The sequence below is a fragment of the Camelus dromedarius genome, chromosome 23 (assembly GCF_036321535.1).
Source record: "Camelus dromedarius isolate mCamDro1 chromosome 23, mCamDro1.pat, whole genome shotgun sequence".
Lineage (NCBI taxonomy): Eukaryota > Metazoa > Chordata > Mammalia > Artiodactyla > Camelidae > Camelus > Camelus dromedarius.
This window is the reverse complement of record NC_087458.1, coordinates 16,709,000-16,729,154: the sequence shown is the minus strand read 5'-3', so window position 1 is coordinate 16,729,154 and position 20,155 is coordinate 16,709,000. Positions and strand designations below refer to the sequence as shown.

The 20,155-nt window shown below is 44.2% G+C and overlaps 2 long non-coding RNA genes across 2 annotated transcripts in view; both read right to left on the bottom strand.

The window, feature by feature from the left end:
- Positions 1–218: 218 nt before the first annotated feature.
- LOC135318938 (uncharacterized) lies at positions 219–2,239 on the bottom strand. Its single transcript, XR_010377408.1, has 3 exons — positions 2,136–2,239; positions 1,439–1,532; positions 219–381 (listed from the first exon to the last, which is right to left on the bottom strand). It is a non-coding gene; the product is annotated as an uncharacterized LOC135318938 (long non-coding RNA).
- Positions 2,240–3,793: 1,554 nt separating this feature from the next.
- The window catches only part of LOC135318937 (uncharacterized), a 142,022-nt gene continuing 125,660 nt past the window's right edge, over positions 3,794–20,155 (bottom strand). Inside the window, exon 4 of the long non-coding RNA XR_010377407.1 lies at positions 3,794–3,855. This is a non-coding gene — a long non-coding RNA (uncharacterized LOC135318937). The remainder of the gene's footprint in view (positions 3,856–20,155) is intronic.

Genomic DNA, 20,155 nt, shown 5'->3' with positions numbered 1-20,155 from the left:
AAAGGCAAATATCACATGATATCACATATGTGAAATCTAAATATGATACAAATGAACTTATTTACAAAACAGAAACAGACTCACAGACAGAAAATAAACTTACGGTTACCAAAGAGGAAAGGAGGTAGGGGAGGAATAAATTAGCAATTTGGGATTAACAGATACACACTACTACATATAAGACAGATATACAACAAGGTTCTACCGTAGAGCACAGGGAACTATAGTCAACATCCTACAACAAATCCACTTTATATTACCTTTTCAACAACGTAATGAGGTCGGTCCTTGTGATGGTCAATTTCATGTGTCAGCTTGACTGGACAGGGAGGCCCAGGTGGCTGGTAAAACATTATTCTGGATGTGTCTGCAAGAGTGTCTCTGGAAGAGATTAGCATTGAATCGGGAGACTGAGTAAACAGGATCACCCTCAACCAATGTGGGTGGGCCTCCTCCAGCACAGTGAGGGCCTGAATGGAGCAAAAAGGCCGAGGAAGGGCACATTCTTCCTCTCTCCGCTTGCGCTGAGACATCCAGCTTCTGCAGCCCTCACACACTGATGCTGCGGGTTCTTGGGTTTCAGTCTCAGACCAGGACTTACACCGTCGGCCCCCTGATTCTCAGACCTTCGGATTTAGACTGATCTGCCCCTGGCTTTCCTGATTCCCTAGCTTGCAGGTTGAAAATCATGGGACTTCTCAGTCTCCGTAACAGTGTGAGACAATTTCTCCCGTACATCTGTATATATCCTACTGGTTCTGTTCCTCTGAAGAAACCTAACACAGTCCTATTATTATTACGTTCATTTTACAAATGAAGCAACTGAGTTTCATACGGATTCAGTCCCTAAGGCCAGCAAGAAGGAAGGCCATTCAGACCCAGGCAGCCTGGCTCCAGAGCCCATGCTCCAAACCACGAGGCCTAACTGCCTCTTCAGAAGGAAGATGTGGACAGACAGAAAGTGCGAGCGTGGTTCGTGACACCACATGGGTGTAATCACGTAAAGCCTCTTTGGCTCTTTATGCTAAAAGCTCTCCAAGGTAACATACGTCTTCACCGGGTCACAAGGTAGAGAAGCCTCCCCTGGATGCATGTACTCCTCCGCCCATCGTTCATCGATTGCCCATTGTGTGTATAGAATTGCCTTAGAAACCGAGGGACTCACAAAAGACACAGAAGATGTCAGGACCTTTCAGCAGCAGACAAACAACTCAATGAGGCCAGAGATACAGGAGTGAGCAGACGACAATGCTGGGTGGTAAATGATTGTGTTCCACAATGGAGACCACAAACAAGAGGTTCAAGAGGAATTTAGAGACGAGAGATGCCTCTTTTTTGGAAGAGGTGGGCCCTAAACAGGATTCTGACAGCACTGTGAGAAGGAGCAGAGAGGAAGGAACATACATGCCCTTAGTCACTGAATACTGATAAACCTTACCGTGTGCTGGGTCACTTGGCTGGTCCCTGGAAAGCCGAGATAGTCAAGAAGCTTCTTCTCTCACGTGGGGACAGCCTGATATTTGCTGAGGGTGCTAGGAGAGAACATAGGAGAGGGACCACCTGAGAGTTGGGAAGGCTTCCTGGAGGCAGTGGCATTTGGACAAAGAGGAGTTAGCCTGTGAGAGGAAGTGAGGGGAAGGGCACAGCTGGTGGAAGGGAAGCTCACGTGCAAAGGCCCAGAAATGTGGGCTCTGTTAGTCAGGGTAGATGGAAGGAACGCCCTGGGCTGGGAGCAAGATTTTTTTTTTTTTTAAATAGAGAAAAGATAAGGCTCACAGGCACAGGATCTAAACTCCCTTTTCTAAAGGAAGAATGAAAGTGGAACAGATGAGTTGGTCAGAGAACTGTGACTGCATTCCCAACCCTCCTCCATGCATCAGGGGAGGAAGGAAAAGATGCTCCCTTCCTCCAGCATGTGAAGTCAGGTGCGCCCCTCCCCGCTTCTCCACTGGGGAGCTCCCGGGGAGGTCCTGCCCAGGCTCTGTACCTCTGCAGCCAGCAGGAAAAGTCAGCCTTCACTGTCAAGCGCCGTTGCCTTAAGAGAGAGCACCCTCCTCCCCGGACCTGCCCCAGGGCTTCTGCAGAGAGCCTGCTGGGGGACTTCGGACATGCTCAGACAACGACCTTTCTCCTACCTGCAGGACCAGGTTCCAAATGAAATCAGAACTAGACAGGAAAACCAGGCAGCCATCTCCTGCGTGTCCCATTTGACACCTCCTGAGACTCCCCATTTCTTTGCTTTCAGAGGAACCTGGATGTGAAAGGGACGTGCTGTTACTCGGGGGTGATTATTCCCCCCGCCAGAGCCCAGGGCTGAGGGTCCCCTTCTCCACCAAGGGTGGAGAAAAAGATGTTTCTGTTCCCTCCTCCAATTAAAATCGAGCACTTTCTCCCTCCCCCAACCCCAATCGCCTCCATATTGTTTTGGTCCCGTGAATTTCCCAGCACTGTAGTTTAACTGAATGTTGATTAAATATCTTTTTGGCATTTGCTTGCGACCCTAACTTTCATGTATGTTGTTGATCTGTGGACAAAATATGTTGCAAGTTCCAAACAAGTAATATATAGACTTTAAAAGCAAAACCTGCTGTTCGTAAGAAGAAAACTCTTCATCCTAGTAACAAATTTCCTTGACTGGCAGAGTGGGCACATGGGTTGGGGGAAGCATGCCTGGTCTTAGAAACTGTCGGATTTGTAAAAGAGCTTAGAGATGTTGACTGAAAAAGATGCACAACCTAAAAGTTGAGAATTATGTTTTATTCAGCTGTCTTTCTGAGGACTCAAGCCCAGGAGACAGCCTCTCAGATCGCTCGAAGGGTCTGCTCCAAAGAGGAACCAGGACATAGGGTTTGCAACAAAGACCACGTAGTTGGAACATCAAAAGATGACTGTTAATTAAAGAAAACCAGATATCTCAAGTTCAGGAATTTAATGCTTTTCTATGTATGGGAAGATACAAGATTCTGGGCTCAGAGAAATCATTCCTTTGATATGCATCTTAGCACCTAGGGCCAGTATCCTGTGCTTCCTGTCCTGAGTGCCCTCTGGGTGCACTGTTGGGGGTGGTGCAGTGGCTGAGGGCTTGGCAGCAGGCAGCCCAGTTGGTCTCCATCCTGAATTCCCTCAGGGCTCACTGTCAGGGGGCAGCGGTAGTGGCTTCAGCATCCTTTGTTTACTAATGTAACAAGCAACACCTTTCATTCACAGAGCGTGTTTTTTAAATGAGGAAGCAGAAGCCCCATGAGAGAAAATGGCTGGAGGACTAGTGGCTGGACTGGCTGCAGACTGAGGCCTCGTGCCCCGAGCCCATGTTTATTTTCCATCTGTGATTCACCTTGGGTTGACCAGAAGAAGCAGTCACACAGATGAAGATGGAGAATATTGTTGCCTACATTTGAGGGACCCCAAGAAGAAACTTCACTATGTTCCTCCATTAAAACAGAAAAAAAAGAAAAGAAAAAAATCTCCATGATGGCTCTATCACTGAGCTGGGTTTGGCTGTGAAACTCAAAATAACAATGGCTTCAACAACATAGGATTTATTTCCCGCCTACTCAGAAGTCCAGAGGAAACTGGTCTAAGACTGGGGAGATGGCTGCATTCCTCTACATCCTTGGGAAGCCGAGTCCCTTCCAGATGACCCTTTTGCTATCTCTCCCATGTGGCCCTTGCTCTCATGGCCCAAGATGGTGCCTAGGACCGCAGTCATCCCAGCCAGGCTGGAAGAGAGGACAAAGAAGAAGAGGAAAGACATAAGCACCAACTTCCTTTTATGGAAACATCCATCCAGAGACTGCATAGGACAGGTCTGCTCCCATCTCATTGGTCAGAACTTGGCCTCAGGTCAATGCTTGGCTGTAAGGGAAGATGAGAAATACAGTCTTTATTTTTGGGCACCATGGATCCTGCTAAAAATTATAGGGTCTCTCCCTGTCTCTGCCACAATGATGCAGAGAAATTTGACACATACTGATTTGTTATTTGGAGTTACTGTTTCCCAGAACTTTTTCAAAATACAAATCCTGGGAGGGGTGCCATTATTAACATTTTATTGTCCAATGAGAATATCAAATCTCTTATTCTTGTGGTAAGAAAGACAAGCCATTGGAAAAGTCCAGGCCACTGGAATCAGGGGAAGTGGCTCTGGAAGAAGCAGGGGAGCAGATCTGGCAAAGATCTCAAAAAGAGTATGCAGAAAACAGATGCATAGAGTTCCATGGGTATGATCTGTGACTCTGCCCTATTGGTACCAGCTTGTTCTGTTGATACTCTGCCCACTGCCTTTCTCTACTTCCTATGGCAACAATGGATTCAATCCCCACCAGCCTTTCTGTGGGCTTGTGGGAATTAGACAGCTGTTACCGAATCTTAGTATGAGTTGTGGTGGCGCAGGGTGTGTGACTTGTCCAGACCCAGCATGCCAGCCACCCTGCCAGTTTTACCCTGTTAACTGACAAGGGGTCTTAAAGCAGCTCACATCGAGTTGCAAATTTAAGAGCTACTTCCAGCAGATCCATAATTCTTTACTAACGTCAGCCTTCCAAAAGGATGGAATGTTAGAGTTTTGACCTCTTGACTGGAGTGGGCCAACACTGGACTACATGTGATCGAGTCAACTTTTGGCAGCCCCTCAGACTCTCCAACCTTCCTCTGGCCACAAAGCTTTTATGCACACTATTCCCTCTGTGTCTGGAATGTTCATCTCTCCCTTTTTGGCTAGATAACATCTATCGAGTTGTCAGGGTAAGACTTCCTTGATGTCTAGAACTAGGGAAAATGTCTTAGCCACAGGTTTTCCTGCCCCAGGTACACGGTGTCCTCTCTATCTAACACAGTATGAGCTGTACTAACATAGGGTGCACTTCATAAATTTAGCTGAGAGAGTAACGAGCTCCCCCCTGCACATGTGTCTCAAACTCTAATACAATCACACAGATTTTCTCAATATGTTGACCATGAATCCTCTGCATGAGACTTACCTGGTTAACTCCTTTAAAGGGCACATTCCTCGGCATATCCCCCTCATCCTACTGACTGACTATCTGAATAGGGCTCAGGAATCTTCAGTTGAACAAGCTCCACAGATGTCTGTTAAGCACCATGATGTTTGTGAGAAGTTTGGGAAGATAGCATAGCTGGGAATTGTGAAGACCCCCACGCTGGGCACAGGAATTGGCCTCTAAGGTAAGACTGTATCCAGTTCTCTCAATATGCTGAAACTTAAGAAATCGGCAAGACAACTTAGCTGTTTACAATTTGAAAACACCCTGGAAAATTTGGAGACAGCTGTTCATTAGGCTTAAGTAGTCAAGGGTATGTGGAAATACAATAGCGTGTGTCCACAGTAGCACCTTGGCATGAGGGCTTTTTAAGAAGGAGACAAAGACTTGATTGTTACCAGTAACTTGCTGTCTTCTTTCCCCACATCCCCAAGTCCCCGTCCCCAGGTGAAGTGGTGACACAGCCTTCTTGCTGGGTCTTTTGAATGAAAAACTGAGTCCTGGGTGGAATCCTGGGCCTGATTTCAAGCCTCCAAACTTAATAAGACATACACTGTATTCACCTACTAAAGACATCCATACCTGTGAACTGATAAACTTTAATCCTTGTTTTCTTTTAAAAAATTGAGATGTACTATGCCCTGCGCAGCCACACACAATGAAGTCCAAACATGCACTTCCACAAAGGGTGGGAAAACCCTTCAGAGCAAGAGTTCTACTGAGCGTCTTTGTCTTTCTTTTGCCTTCCCAGTTACTCTTTTTAGTTCACTCCGAAAGTTTCCTCTTCCTCTTTTAAGACTCTCTTCTCCTCTCTCTCTACTTGAGGGTGAGTTCCTATCTTTTTTAACGATCATAGAGATTTTACCTTCCAAGGATTTTTTTCTTTTCTCCCATTGCCCCAGGACCTACCTACTCTTTTTAATATTTTCCCAAGATCTTGGCTCATCACCGTCATTTCTTTTTAAAAAAATAAATCATATTGTCTCACCAAGTACCCAACTCCTACATAGAAATAGCTCTGCTAGAAAACAAAAAACAAACACACAGAAAACCAGTGCAAACTGATGTATGAATTGGGATCAAGAATAAAGATACAAAGTTCAAAACATAAAATGTGAGACAAAGATGACTGTCTGAAAAAGGATTCCAGATGTGGCAGCTGGAGGAGAATTAGGGAGAGGTTGTTATCACTGCACTGTAAGCTCCGTGGGAACAGAGAAAAAGCCTTACCTCAAATTTTCTACAGTTCCTAGTGTAGTCCTTGGCACAGAGAAAGTTCGAGAAATATTTGTTAAATAAATGATTGAAGGATGGAAGGATCTTCAGTATTAACTAGGGACCTTCTGGTTTTAATGTAAAGCTGGTGTTCAAAGTAAACTTGTGAACACAAAAAAAACTTTCTGTGGCCCAGTGGTAACTGCCCTGGCCAGATGGTCCAGACAGAGGATTGTGGTCAGGAGGCACAAAAATTCTCCCTTCCTTGCAGCCCATAATCTTCCCATCTGGCCACTGGGATCTTATACTTGAAGATCCTCAATCCTTCAGGGAACTTTCCAGGTCTTAGTCATGAAAAAGAAATCCTTTGCTGACACAATGTAGAGCATTTCTGCTAAAAGCCCCTTTGTGGTGTTAACCAGATAGATTTCATTGCAGTGCTACGGAAAGTACGTGGTTTTTGGAGACACAGCCATCTGATGCTGTGAACCATTTAACCATATGAGGTTCAACTTTTTCATCTTGAAAATGGAAACAGTGACACCTATATTTTATTGTCTTTGAGGGAATTTGAGATAATTAATGTCGAGGATTTAGCACATAACAGAAATTGAACAAATGACATCTCTGCCCATTTGAATGTAAGTTCTACAGGGGTTGGCGTTTTTGTCTGCCTTGTCACTCCCAGTGCCTGACACAGAATAAGCACTTATTAAGAATAATTGTTGGACAAATGATGTATTTGTTTACTTACCAAGTTGCAGACTAGAAGTGCATCCTTGCATTTTGAATGTATGGTGTTTAGTGCTTCTATTAGCATCTGGCTTTAAGACTTTGTGTAGTATGCTGGCAACAGCGGTGTGTCTGCCACACAGCATGTGGGACAGTAGGCAGATGATGTGGATCAGTGGACTTCGAAGTGTGATCTCTAGACCGGCAGCATCAGGGTCACCTGGGAACTTGCTAAAAATGCAAATCCTCAGGCCCCACTCCAGACCTACTGAGTCAGAAATTCTCAGGGTGGGGGCCCAGAGTCTGTTTGAACAAGTCCCCCAGTTGACTGTGATGCAAACTAAAGTCTGAGAATGAGAACCACTCGCCTGTGTGAAAGTCTCCTGTGCTGTGATGGGGAATGAGATGAGACCAGATGACTTGTACCTAGAAAATATACCCCACTGGAGATTTCAGAATGTGATGCTTACAGAATGAATATCCTCTAGGTGTGGAACTTTCAGGAACTAAACTGAGTGACAGATTGTGAGTCCCCGTGCTCATTCTGCTGACTCTGCTCACGACATTATCTGTGGATCTGTGCTGTAAGTCCTTCCTAAACTGTTCAGTTTTTACTATGGTGCTGATTATAGACTGAATGCTTGGGTCTCCCCAAGCCCAGTATGATAGTATCGAGAGAGGGAGCCTTTGGGAGAGGATTAGGTTTAGATGAGGTCATGAGGGTGGAGCTACAAGAGGGAATTAATGCCCTTATTAGGAGACATCAGAGCTCTCTCAGTCATATGAAGATCCAGGACTGTCTGCACGTTGGAAGAGGGCCCTCACCAATTACGTGACCATGCTAACACCCTGATCTTGGACCTCCAGCTTCAAGAACTGTGAGAAAATAAATGTCTGTTGTTTCAACCACCCAGAACGTGGTGTTTTATTATAGCAGCCCCAGCTGATTAAGTCAATACGTCTTCCACTCAGCTATGGCAGAGTAGACCAGGGTGCGCTGATTTTTGCGAAGCTCCGTCTGTGGGCTAGCTCTCAGTTCTTGTATGAGTGAAGATACGAGCCAAGCCACTGGGACAGAAACCCCCCAAAAAAGTGGCTCACAGTTATTTCTTTCTTCCTTAACAGCCTGGGGGTGAATGGTCCAGGCTGGCAAGGTGGTTCTGTTGCATGAAGTTATCCAGGGACCCTTGTTCTTAGATCTCAGTACTTTGGCATCATCCTCTGTGGTGTTGTCCTTCTTTGCAAGACTAAGGTTGAGTCAATACCAAATCTGCACTCCATCTTTCTGCACAGAGAAAATCCAGGACAAGTGGCTTTGACTTTAAGAAGATGATGCCAAATTGATACCTCTCACTTCCATTTATACTCCATTACTCACAACAGCATGGCCAGCTGCAAGGCAGGCTGGGAACTGTAGTGTGCGACAGGCAGCCATGCACCCACATAAAGCACAGAGGGTTTTGTTACCAAGAGGAAGGGGAAACTGAGAAGGACCAAAAGAAACCCTCGATGAGATTTCACATATTCAAAGTTCAAAAATGAAGTCCATGTTTAGACTTAATCATCTCCACACCTGTCTTTGGCCTCATGTCTCCTGGGTTTCTTGGCTCTGTCTCTGGGCAGTTTGTCCTTCCACGGGCCATGTGTTTCAGTGAGATCATGGGACAATTGCAGTCCCATGACACGCTGTTCATGGGAGGCTTTACAGGAGGGATGGAAAAAGGAGGGGTAGGAAGTAGGCTCAACATGAGATGAAAAGCCATTATGTGCCAGGCACCGCTAGTTGCTTTTCATTCTCAAATAAACTAGAGAGGAATTAATATTTGAACTTATGAGAAAATTGACACTTTCAAAGATTAAGCAATTTCCCCAGATCACTAATAACTAATAAGTGGTGAAGCCAGAATCTGAACCAGTTTTGTCTGGTTTTTAAAGCCTCCGCTCAAAATTGGCTTCAACACCTTTATGCAAAGAGTATTCCATTAATAGTGACACCTTGGCAACAAGGGAGGGAGGACGGCCCATTTTAATTGCATCCTTTATTAGTGGATGGAGGGTGGAGGGAGAATGGGGACCACTGAGGATGAATTCATAATTCATCAAGAGGGGGCTATGTTCTGCCACAATCTTATTATTTGACTCCAGGAAAACTCATTTTCTTCTCTGTGACTTAGTTTTACAGCCAGTTTTATTTTTTAAGAAAAAAAAATAATGCTCCCAGTGTTTAAAGAGCTCAGTAAAAATCTAGGTGAAAGACATGAAAATCCTTGCAGGTAAGAGTACAGATACATGAATATCGATGATAGCTTTTAAACACTGCGTTTAAAAGCACTCTATACAGAGCAACTTCAATTTGGTTTCACTATTGTTCAAGGCTTTTTCCTTAAAGGTTGGCCCCGTGTCTTCATCAAGAATTCCTAACATGTTAGAACTGAAAGGGACTGTAGGCATCAGCAAGTCTAACAATCTCATTTTTTGGCTGAAGATAATCTCTTTTTCTGTTACCCTTACGTGGCCTGGTGCCTTGACTTGTATACAGCAGGAGCTTATTAAATAGCAGTTGAATAAATAGTGAATGTCTTTTAAATGCTTTGTAATTTGACCTCACCCCTGCACCTCTGTGAACAAGGGTACAGGAGCAAGCTGAGCCTTGGAACACATTTTACGCGATCATTAATCACTCCTAGTCGAGTTGAGTTGTTTTTATGAGCTTTTCCCTCTTGAAATGACCTTTACTACAGCTTATGTTTAGTTTAGAATATGAATTCAGTGTATTCAAGCATTTTGTAGAAAACATTCCAGGGCCCTCTCTGATTGTATTAGACCAGTGACGACAACATCAGCATTTGGGTAACACTGACAGTGTCACTCTACTTATCAGTGCGATGATCTCTCGCAAGACTGGGAACTGTGATGGCAAGTTCCCCTGTACCTCTGGCTCCAAGGTTGTCTTTGTGGCTGTGTAACCCATGCAGGTGTGTGTATAACTCATGCAGGTGTGTGTACAACTCATGCAGGTATGTGTACAACTCATGCAGGTGTGTGTAACCCATGCAGTTGCACGTGACCCATGCAGTTGCACAAGGTGTAATGCTCTGTTGTCACCCTCTTGAAATTCTTAATAATTTTTAACAAATGGCCCTGCATTTTCATTTTGCACTGAACCCTGCAAATTATGTAGCCAGCACTACCTGACTCCCTAGGCGTGCGGGAGCGTTTTCGCTCTTCCTTTAAGTTCCCCACTCCCTTCTCAAAGGCAGAGCTGTCCCTTGCCCCCATCTTGCTGGGATCTGATATATCAACCAGGCCTTTACTATAAACTAGTATAAGTACATTATTCAAAATAAACTGTGTTCTTCATGCATGCATTTTGCCAAATTAATGGGGTGGAACGTGTTCATTTCACCCCATTAATTTATTATTCTTGACTCATTTCATTTCACCATCACCTCAAACTTGTGAGATAAGAGCTATTATTTGGATTTTTACAGATGAGAGTATTGGGGCTCAGGGAGGTTGGGAAGTGGCAGAGCTCATACACTGATTTGTCTGACTCCAAAGTCCATCCCATTTCTCTGCCTTTGCTCATCTGAGGCCTGGCAAACTTGCCCTTGAGATCACAGAACTGCCTAAAAGGGCCAATGACTTTTTCCATTGCTTTTACACCCTTACCTTTTGCACAAGCCCTTTCACAGTTGTTTGGTTAACAACTAAGTTATGTTATCCTAGACTCTCCCATATCTGGCTTTCGGTTATGGAACAACTTTCGCAGGACCACCTATGAGACTAGAAATGAGGTGGCATCATTGCCCTCGCTGATGGGAGGGGGGAGTGGAGAAAGCGAACAAGCAGCTTCAAGAAGTGATGTGCTCTGGGATCTGGAGTCCCAGTCCACAGGCATGAGCCTTACCCAGCAACACTCTCAGCTGCGTCGCAGAAAATAGCAGCCCCTTATTCATTCCTTTTACACACCTCTAACCAGCACCTGCTACGTGCCGGGCACTGTGCTAAGCCCTGCAGGGACTACAATGAAAAAGACATCTCGCCTGCTTTCCAGAAGCTCATGCACGGACTGGTAGAAAGGGGCAGACTCTTAACTCTCTTTACCCCAGCGCTTTGCCAGCCCTGGTTCTGAAGCTGAGGAGTCAGGAGTCAGAGAAAACTTAGGAAATGGATGGAACATTATTTCTGAAGCTCACTCGGATTTTCCCTTGCCTGAATCTTATTACAGGTTAGGGTCCTTGCTTGGGTGACACACCTCTGCCTGTCATGACTTACATCCCTGGATTAACAGCTGACTCTGGCCAGTCTTGTACCATCCTCTACCTTAGTAAACAGGAACACAATTTTTGAAAACTGACATGAAGAAGAGTTGAGTAGTAGACAAGTTTTGCCCTGGGTCCCCACCCTCTACCTGGCTGCAGTGTTGAAACTAGGGATTGTTTGATAGCCTCGAGGAGGCAGCAGGGCGAGGAGGCCAGAATTACGCTCTGCAAATGCAGGAATGGAGTACAGTTCTCTGTGAATGTTTCCATGGTAACAGTGATAACAGATTATATTTATAGACTCTCTATCTCCTAGGAGCTCAAAGCGCTTTACAGACACATTATCTTCTTCTATGGGGCGAGGAGAGAGAAACAGAGAGAGAGAGAGAGAGAGAGAGAGAGATAGAAGGAAGGGGAGGAGGGGGGTGGAAGAGGAGGAAGAGGAAGGAGGAGATGAAGAAAGTGTGGGAGAGAGGGAGGTGAATGTGAGCAAGAGAGGAGGGAGGAGGGACAGAAGGACATGATGTGCTATTATGCACATTTCACAGATGGCAGAGAGTGGGGAAGTCAGTGACCCAAGGTGGCATGGTAAGCCAGTGACAGATGGTAGATTGGATGGACCTCGTGGCTCATATAACTCCTGGAACCCTTGCTGCTGGCCTTGGGCAGATGTCAGGGCTGAGCTGCTGTCTCCCAGTCATCTAGTTCTGTTCAGTGTCACCTGGGTGAGCAGATAGCCCCAGGACGTCAGAGGCAGTTTGGTTTAACTATTGTTGACATGAAACACAAGGACAATTTTTCCATGGAGAAGTGGGGATAATGTCCAAAGTCCTTATAGCTAGAGAGCCACCAGACAATCCCAGGTGCTAATCCCAATAGTGAGAGGCTTACATGTCCTGATAACCTCAGACAAAAAGGACCGCACACACTTAGAGGGTCTGCACACACTGATGGAGATGGTTCTTTATGTGGACCCCATTTCATAGTGTCCCTAGGACACTGGGGCCTTTGGAGGGAATGCTTCTTGATAATCCCACCCCGCCCCGCCAGGCCGTCGTCTCCTCCCTTAGGCATGTGATGTGGCTCAGAGTTATCTGAAGGCTGCAGCCTACGACATCGACATCGACAATGAGCTTTGTGGGTCCCAGATCTACCATTCGTATCAAGCACTTTGTGCGAGTGAAGCCAGCATCCTCTGGGGGAGGTCTAAACTCTGAGGTGGGTTGGAATGGCTCTCAAACTCCCCCATCACGGCCACTTCTGCCCCCATTCTTCTTAGTCAGAGTTTGCCAACTGTGGTCCCCATTTTGTATCCTCATGGACCTTCTATTTCCCCACCCCCTACCAGTACCTCACTGCTCATTTGGCTTTTGGAAAATAGGATCTATTTTACCTTTTAAAAGAGCCATTATCTGCCGAGTACTAGCTAACACAGCCCGCGGTCCCCGTGGTACCCCTGTGAGACAAGGGCTGTCCTCTTGCAGGTCTTCAGGGTCTTATGGACAAACCGTGACAGTTCCTGCAGCCCGGGATAGCCGGCTTATGAAAAGAGGAGCTTTCACGGACATCGAAAACAAACTGTGGTTCCAGTTTGGGGGTGGTGAGGTGAGGTACGGGCAAGGAAGGGATAGATTAGGAGTTTGGGATTAATAGATTCACATTACTATATATAAAATAGGTAAACAACAAGGACCTACTGTATAGCACAGGGAACTTAATTCAATTTCTTGTAATGAGCCGTAATGGAAAAGAGACTGAAAAAATATATATGTATGTATGCATATGTATAACTGAATTGCTTTGCTGTACACCTGAAACTAACATTGTAAATCAACTACACTTCAAATTAAAAAAAAAAAAAAAGAAACTAGAAAAAACAATCTAGAAAAAAATGAGATTCTTACTCGCCTTTAGTCTGCAGGGGCCCTTGGGTTAAGGAGTTGGTAGTTTGGAAGTTCAGGGGGGCTGAGCCTCAGGAAAGTTTAAATGTTTGATTTACAAATAGGTTTCTCATCCCCTAAATGAAAAGAACTTACATAAGGGCCACTGAGGAGAGGACTGGTTGGCTGGGCCTTCGTTCCCAGGACCAGATTAGGTACTTTATGTGTATCTATCAGCGCCCTGAGGCTCACCGTCCAGGAGACCCTGTGGGACCCTCCTCTAACCGCCCAGCCTGGGCTTCCTTGCACTGAATTTATGTTCCTCCAAGACACCGACAAGACACGGAGCTCCCTCCTACCTCCGGGCCTTGGGCTCCTTGAGGAAGGGATCCTGTTTTGTTTGCTGCTGTCTCCCCTGCCCCTAGCTCTGTGCCGGTTACAGTCTCTGTATTTGTAAATGAATGAACTTGCAGGGGCGCTGTCCCCCTTCCCTCCGTCCTCACGTTTCTCATGGTTTACCTGGTCCTTAACAGCCCTCTTCCACCCTCTCAAACACGGTCCCTCTGCTTTTCTTATGTCTGATGTTACCTTTCCCCGTCACAGCACTTACACACTATGACGTTTGCTTATGTTCACATGAGTGCCTAGATGCCACAGAAAGGGCTTTTGTATGTAGAGAACATTATTCAAAGGTTTACTTTTGGGTTTAAACATTAATATTTTGCTTATTAAAGTTAAAATTAGAAAAACAGAAGTTTTTTAAACTCAACTTACGTATGTAATTATTTTTTGGTCTAGCAGAGTTTAGCAATCACCTCTAAAGGGCCTATGAATATAGTTAAACATTTGCAAACATTTTAAGCTGTGATTATACATGTTAAAAATATGTAAGTATTTCCATTAACAAGACTTTCTGGAGTGATTCAATATTTATATACATTTAGCCCCATAAACTTGTAAATATAGGGTCCTAGATTTCTCTTTTATGTTTCAAAAACTTTGTAAGAATTCAACTTTCCGCTTAAAACAGAAAACTCCACATCAACTACCCAGCTGCCTTTGACATTGGCATTACAAAGCTCTCTCTCCAGTAGGCCCTAATCTCTTAAAAAACTGCATATACACAAAGTGGCAAGTATATGCAATTTCCTTTTTAATATAAAGTTATCAGTACTATGGTTCTTTCACATCGTTCTGTACTTATTTCTCACTCTTCCTGACGTCAAAAGCACATAATCTACCCCAAGGAACACCGCTGCCCTCCCAGTTCCGTAGGAGCAGAGTGTGGGCTTGCTGGTGATCGCGATGGGATTTTTTTTTTTTTTTTAATTGAAGTACTGTCAGTTACAATGTGTTAGTTTCTGGTGTGCAGCACACTGTCCCAGTCATGCATATACATACATATATTCGTTTTTATAGGGATTTATTTAATGGTTATAAAGTCGTAGGCTTTCCCACTAAAGAGGTTGGTCTCTCAGGTCCCTGGCTACTTCATCCAACCCTTTGTTCACTCAGGAAGTCTGCAGCTTCCGTTCTTAGTTGGTCACTTGACTGGATTTTGCACTTCTTTGGTGCCTTAAGATATGCAAATGTATTTACAAGTACAGTAACTCCACCTTGATGGAATCCTAAGATTTGCAACCATTGTCTTCTTGCTAATAATACATAAATATGACCTTGGGGGGGGTGTTTTCTACTCTTTCATATTCTCACTATCATGCCACCCTTAGGACTATTGAATGTGACATTCTGTTGAATTTTGTATGACTTGTCACGCCTCTGGAGGTTAGAGTCTGCCTGCTGCACTTTGGTCTCCTCCATCAGACTGTGAGCTTCCTGAGGACGGGACAAGTTGCTCTGTTCAGAGCTGTAGGCCCAGCCGTCACACATGGCTCGGCACAGAACAGACGCTGTGTCACTTGGCTTTGCAGCTGAAGACCAGCAGGAGCTCACCTGTGGTGGAACTAGTTGGGTTCGCTGCTCCTTGCAAAGAGGGAGAACCTCACCGTGGGCAACCATAGGGCGCATCAGTAAGAAGGTGTTAGAAAGGGCTTAGGGAAGGATTTGGGCTTGCCTGTGACTTGGGGTAGGGTTTAAAGAAGCCGGAAGCAGAGGTAAGTCTGCGATTGAGGAGGCTGACTAAACTGAGGTTAAAGATGTAATTGGTCAAGAAACAGCAGTCACACATATTAGGATAGGGGATACCGAGTCATTTTGGGGGTTTGGGTAGGGTTCACGTTTTTGTCTATTCAGACATGATCACAGAGTGTCCTTGTTTTGGTCTTACTCCATCATAGTCATAGTGTACCCTGCCCTGCTCATGGGTCAAATAGGTTCTGTTCAACAGGAGAACACACCTGGCCACGTGTGCTGGGCCAGCTCGTAGCAGTGCCAGGGTCTAGCAATGGTACCAGGCTGGCTCCAGTGTGGACTGCAGGACAGCTCTAGTTGGCCCAGGGTCATGCTCCCTCCTGCAGATTCACAGGGCCCCAGGGAGTAGCTTATACAAGGCCTCTCTCTCCCTGATACCTTCTTCTCCCTCATCTCCTGTCTTTAATGTGCATTTTTGAATATAGCAACACTCTAGAGTCTAGGGAGCAGACAGGGACGACCAGAGGCTAAAACCAGCTGCCTAGCAACCACCTGCCCTTCCTCCTGTGGCATCAGTCTTACCAGCTACTGCTTTTCCTCCTCCGGCCCAGATTTTCCACCCCTGCTTGCTGGAGTCAGCAAAGCTGGCACAGACCAGGCTCTCAGCCCCCTGCTGTTGAAGTGCCAAAAATACTCCTGCAACTGGAATTCAATTTGGAAAATGTTTTACACATATAATATCTGGGGAGAATATTTTAATCTCCCTGGTCTAAGTATGATGTGCAATTCTTCTGGATAATAGCTCTCAGTGCTTTGGAAATGGAGCTCTTAACGGACTAATCCTAGTCCTTGGTTTTTATCCCAGCCCCTTAATTTGGACATCTTTAAAACTAGTAAAGGTCTCAAACATAAGAACACTTGGAGTGTACACAAATGTTTAAGATCCTGACCCAGGGAACTTGTTAATTCCTCAAGGCCTTGGGGGAAGAAAAGTTCAGAGTTGGATTGTTTATGTCATGTACCCTCTGACAAATCTGTCCCCCATTCTACTCTCTCCAGTCATGCTGAGTCATTTCGAAAAATGTAACTTTTGAAGAACTACTCAAATATTCAAAAGGCAAGAATACACGTATATATAATATATACATAAACTATCTCATGTATATATCTTCTTTCTCATACAACTGATGTTGTGATTGTGTTAGTAATAACAGTGACCTTCCTTTCGGGAATGCCTACATTTACAGAATAAAGAAGGCTTTGATTACGCCTTGGTTTTCACATTAAATTGCAGGGTATCTTTACCCCACCAACCTAACCACCCAACAAGCAAACCACATTTTGTATCAAGACTATTGAAATAAACAAGTAAATTGCTAGAAGTGGAAAAGTCAGTAAGATTAATTGATTAATTTATTGTTGGTGGACATCGGTCTCTTTCTACACTTAACTTTCATATGAATTTGTCAAGGGCAAAGTACAGAACACAAGTGTGTAATAGGGATCTGGAGCATTGACTGTTTCTCAGAGCCAAGAGACCTGGATTCTAGTATCACCGTAGCTGCTAAATGTTGACCTTAAGCAAAACAGGCAAACAAAAATATCTAGATCTCAGTTTTTGTAAAGTGAGAGGAGCTGTACCACCTGGTTTAGTAGGTTGCTTTCGTAGCTTAAGGATTTTGCAGCTTAAGTAGCCTAGATTTTGAAGATATGATTGCATCCAGCCAGTCATTTAATACAGGCTGCACACAAAAAATAATAGCCCCGTAATCAGTGTGTGCTACCACGAGGGGAAGTGATGTTTTGTCCATAGGTCCTGCACCCCAGTGGTAGGCTTATGCCATGTTGAATCTGAAACATGTTACACTCCCACCTTTCTCCTGCTTTAAAACAAATATTTATTTAAATATTGAGCTTACCCATTATCACATACTTGCTGGCCCAGAGTCATGATCTCCTCATGATCTGATTTTATCCCTTATCTATAATTTTAATTTTATCTATTGCCATGCTTCTCAGCCTGGCCGCTTGGGCCAGGCTCCTGGTATTAAGGACATGGTGCATGTCTATGCCACTAAAATCATGAAATAAAACCTTATCCAACCAGAAAAGAGTCATTTCCCCATTCTTCCTAAGGATAGAGGTGCTTTGCAGGAAGATCCCAGCTATTAACAGCTTAAGTAGGTGTTTACTAAAACTGTAAATCTTATGGTGAGATTTTTGGATAAGGAAGTTTCAGATAGTTTTCTTAGTGACATCTTTGACTTCAAAAACCTGCCTAGGAAGTGAACTCTTTTAAGAGTACCCTATCTGAAAATATGTTTATTTTTATTGTTGTGCCCTACATATTAAACAAAAGGGAGTCCACAAGATTTTTTCAACAGTATAAATGGGTTTCAGGAGAGAAGACACTTACCATAAATTTGGTTTGAGGACCCAAAACTTAAATCCTATGACCTTCAATAGCAAGATTATAACCACAGCATGTGGCAGCCAGAGATCAAGAAGGACATTAGGAAACATTCACGGGACAGAATGTCTGGCACTAAACCTCCGTTAGCACCAAAGCCTGCCTGAGGCACCCAGATCTACTGTATTGACTTTGGCAACATGTCCACCTTGTCTCGCCAATAACGTTAACTGAAGTTGAAAACTGATTGATAACACAACCTAGTTCTCCCTGTCTCTCTCCTTTCAGCTGGGGTGCTATTCGGTTTAGCTGAATCCTCTCCTCCTGTGTCCACACTTTTTCATCCTCTCTGGGTCAAGACGTGGGCAGCCCCATCCCCCGGGAGTGACAGGGGGCCCAAGAAAATCACTTTTTCGGGCTTCACACCTCCTCAGGCACTTGATGACTGTTTAAAGAAAATTAAACTTCTATTTACTCTGCAAAGTGTATTCAGTGCTGCTCTGTCCACAGACACATGTGTGCCTTGTTAATCCAGTTAGGCAGAAAAAGAAAAAAATTTTAGCAGGACTCTAGCTACATGGTAGCAGCAACAGGGGAAATATTTCAGCACCTGCTCGGGGGGACATGGTTGTGCAGCTTGGAGATCACAGGACAGGTGTGCCCAAGAGAACTATGGATGGAGGAGAGAGCGGCAAGGATGCCTGAAAGGACTAACCCTGAAGAGACAGGGAAGGGGAGGGTGTGAGCGAATTAGAAACCACAGGCTGTTTGATCTGGAGAAGCCCTTAAATGTTTTCCAGTGGAGCTTCCTCACATTGTAGATCAAGAGGCACAGATCCCGAAAGAGCAGGAACCTGCCCGTGGACACGCGGCTACTTAAGTGACAAAGGCAACTCTGAAACTCGGGTTTCCTGACCCGTCCAGTAGTCTTTTCATCACACCACACTGTCTGCTTTACCTCCTAGAGCCTCTGGCACGTGGGGAGACAAAGGATTCCAGTCATAGCCTTGTCACTGATTTTTGACATCACTGGGCAAGCCGCCCTCCTGGAGCTCCAGCTTCTTTCTCTCTCGAGACGGGGACAGTGCCAGGGCAAGCTGACCCAGGACTAGGGCTCTGGCTCCCTGGAGAGTAGTGCATTCCAGATGTTTTTATTTTGTGTTTCTGTGAAGGAACGTTCTGGGAGGTTGATTTTACCCAGAGGTGCCTGCTTTCTCTGTTTTTCTCTTGGGCAGGGAGATGGCCTTGTCTCCTGATCAGGGTCTGTTAGAGGCAGACGAAATCTGCCTGCTTCTGTAGACGAGTTTCAGTTATTACAGAAATTAACCAAACTCTCTGAGCATGTGCATTCTTCCCTTTTGGGCAATCCCCAGAATGTCTGAGAAAGTGATTTAAATCGGGAAAGTAAAAACATGACACTGACCTAGAGCTTTCTTTTTGTTTTTGTTTTTCTCTTTTCTTTTCTTTTTTTTTCAAAGCCAAGCCCATTTTTTTGGTGGCATGAGGAGGAGAGGTAATTAGGTTTACTTATTTATTATTATTATTTTTTTGGTGGAGGTACTGGGGATTGAATCCAGGACCCTGTGCATGCTAAGCTTGCACTCCACAACTGATCTATACCCTCCCCCCGGGGCTTTCTTAAAATGATTGTGGTTAGCAATTTGACCAGGACATTATGAAAGAATAACGATTTAGGTATTTTCTGTTTTAGGTGACACTGAAAGCGAAAATGATGTGAACTTCCAAAACAGGAACATGAGGCAATGGTTATTCACATTATCAAATGATTTTTTACTTTTCTTGCAGCTTTTTTTCCATCATGGAAAGTGCAAGCCAATTTATAGACATCTATTGCATAAAGTAGCACACACCGAATTTTCAGAACTCCCGTATTTATCATATGTACCACAGTCCTAATGATCTATCTTCTCCATTAACTCACTTTAAAGATTGTGAAAAAAAATCTTTTGTAAAAGGCACATACAATTATTAAGAAAGAATAGAAAGTTACCCCATAATCCTACCATCCAGAGACAAGTACCCTTATCGTCTTATAGAATTCTCTATATAGTAATACACCTACACAATACTAAAAGTACTACATAGTAATATCAGTTATGCTGTTTTCTACTTGTTTTCTCCAATCTGTGTTTTCTATTAATATGTTGTGAACAGCTTTCCGTGTTGATCAACATTAACTTACAACATTATTATAATAGCTACTGTTTGTACACACATTCATATACATTTATTTCACTAATGTGCTATGGTAGACATTAAGTTGCTTTCCATTTTTATCTATTACAAATGGCACCTCAGTTTAATATCCATCTTTAAAATTAAATCTTTGTGCATGTCCTCAAATTATTTTCTCATGGTAAATTTCTAAAGTGGAATTGCTTGGCCCGAGGGCATTCTTGGTTTACATCATCAAATTGCTCAAGACAATCTGTACCCCCAAATCTGTGACTATTTTTCTCTGCACCCCAATAGTCATGTGCATTACCTTTTTTTAAGACATGTTTTTTAGACCAGTTTTAGGTTCATAGCAAAATAAAGAGG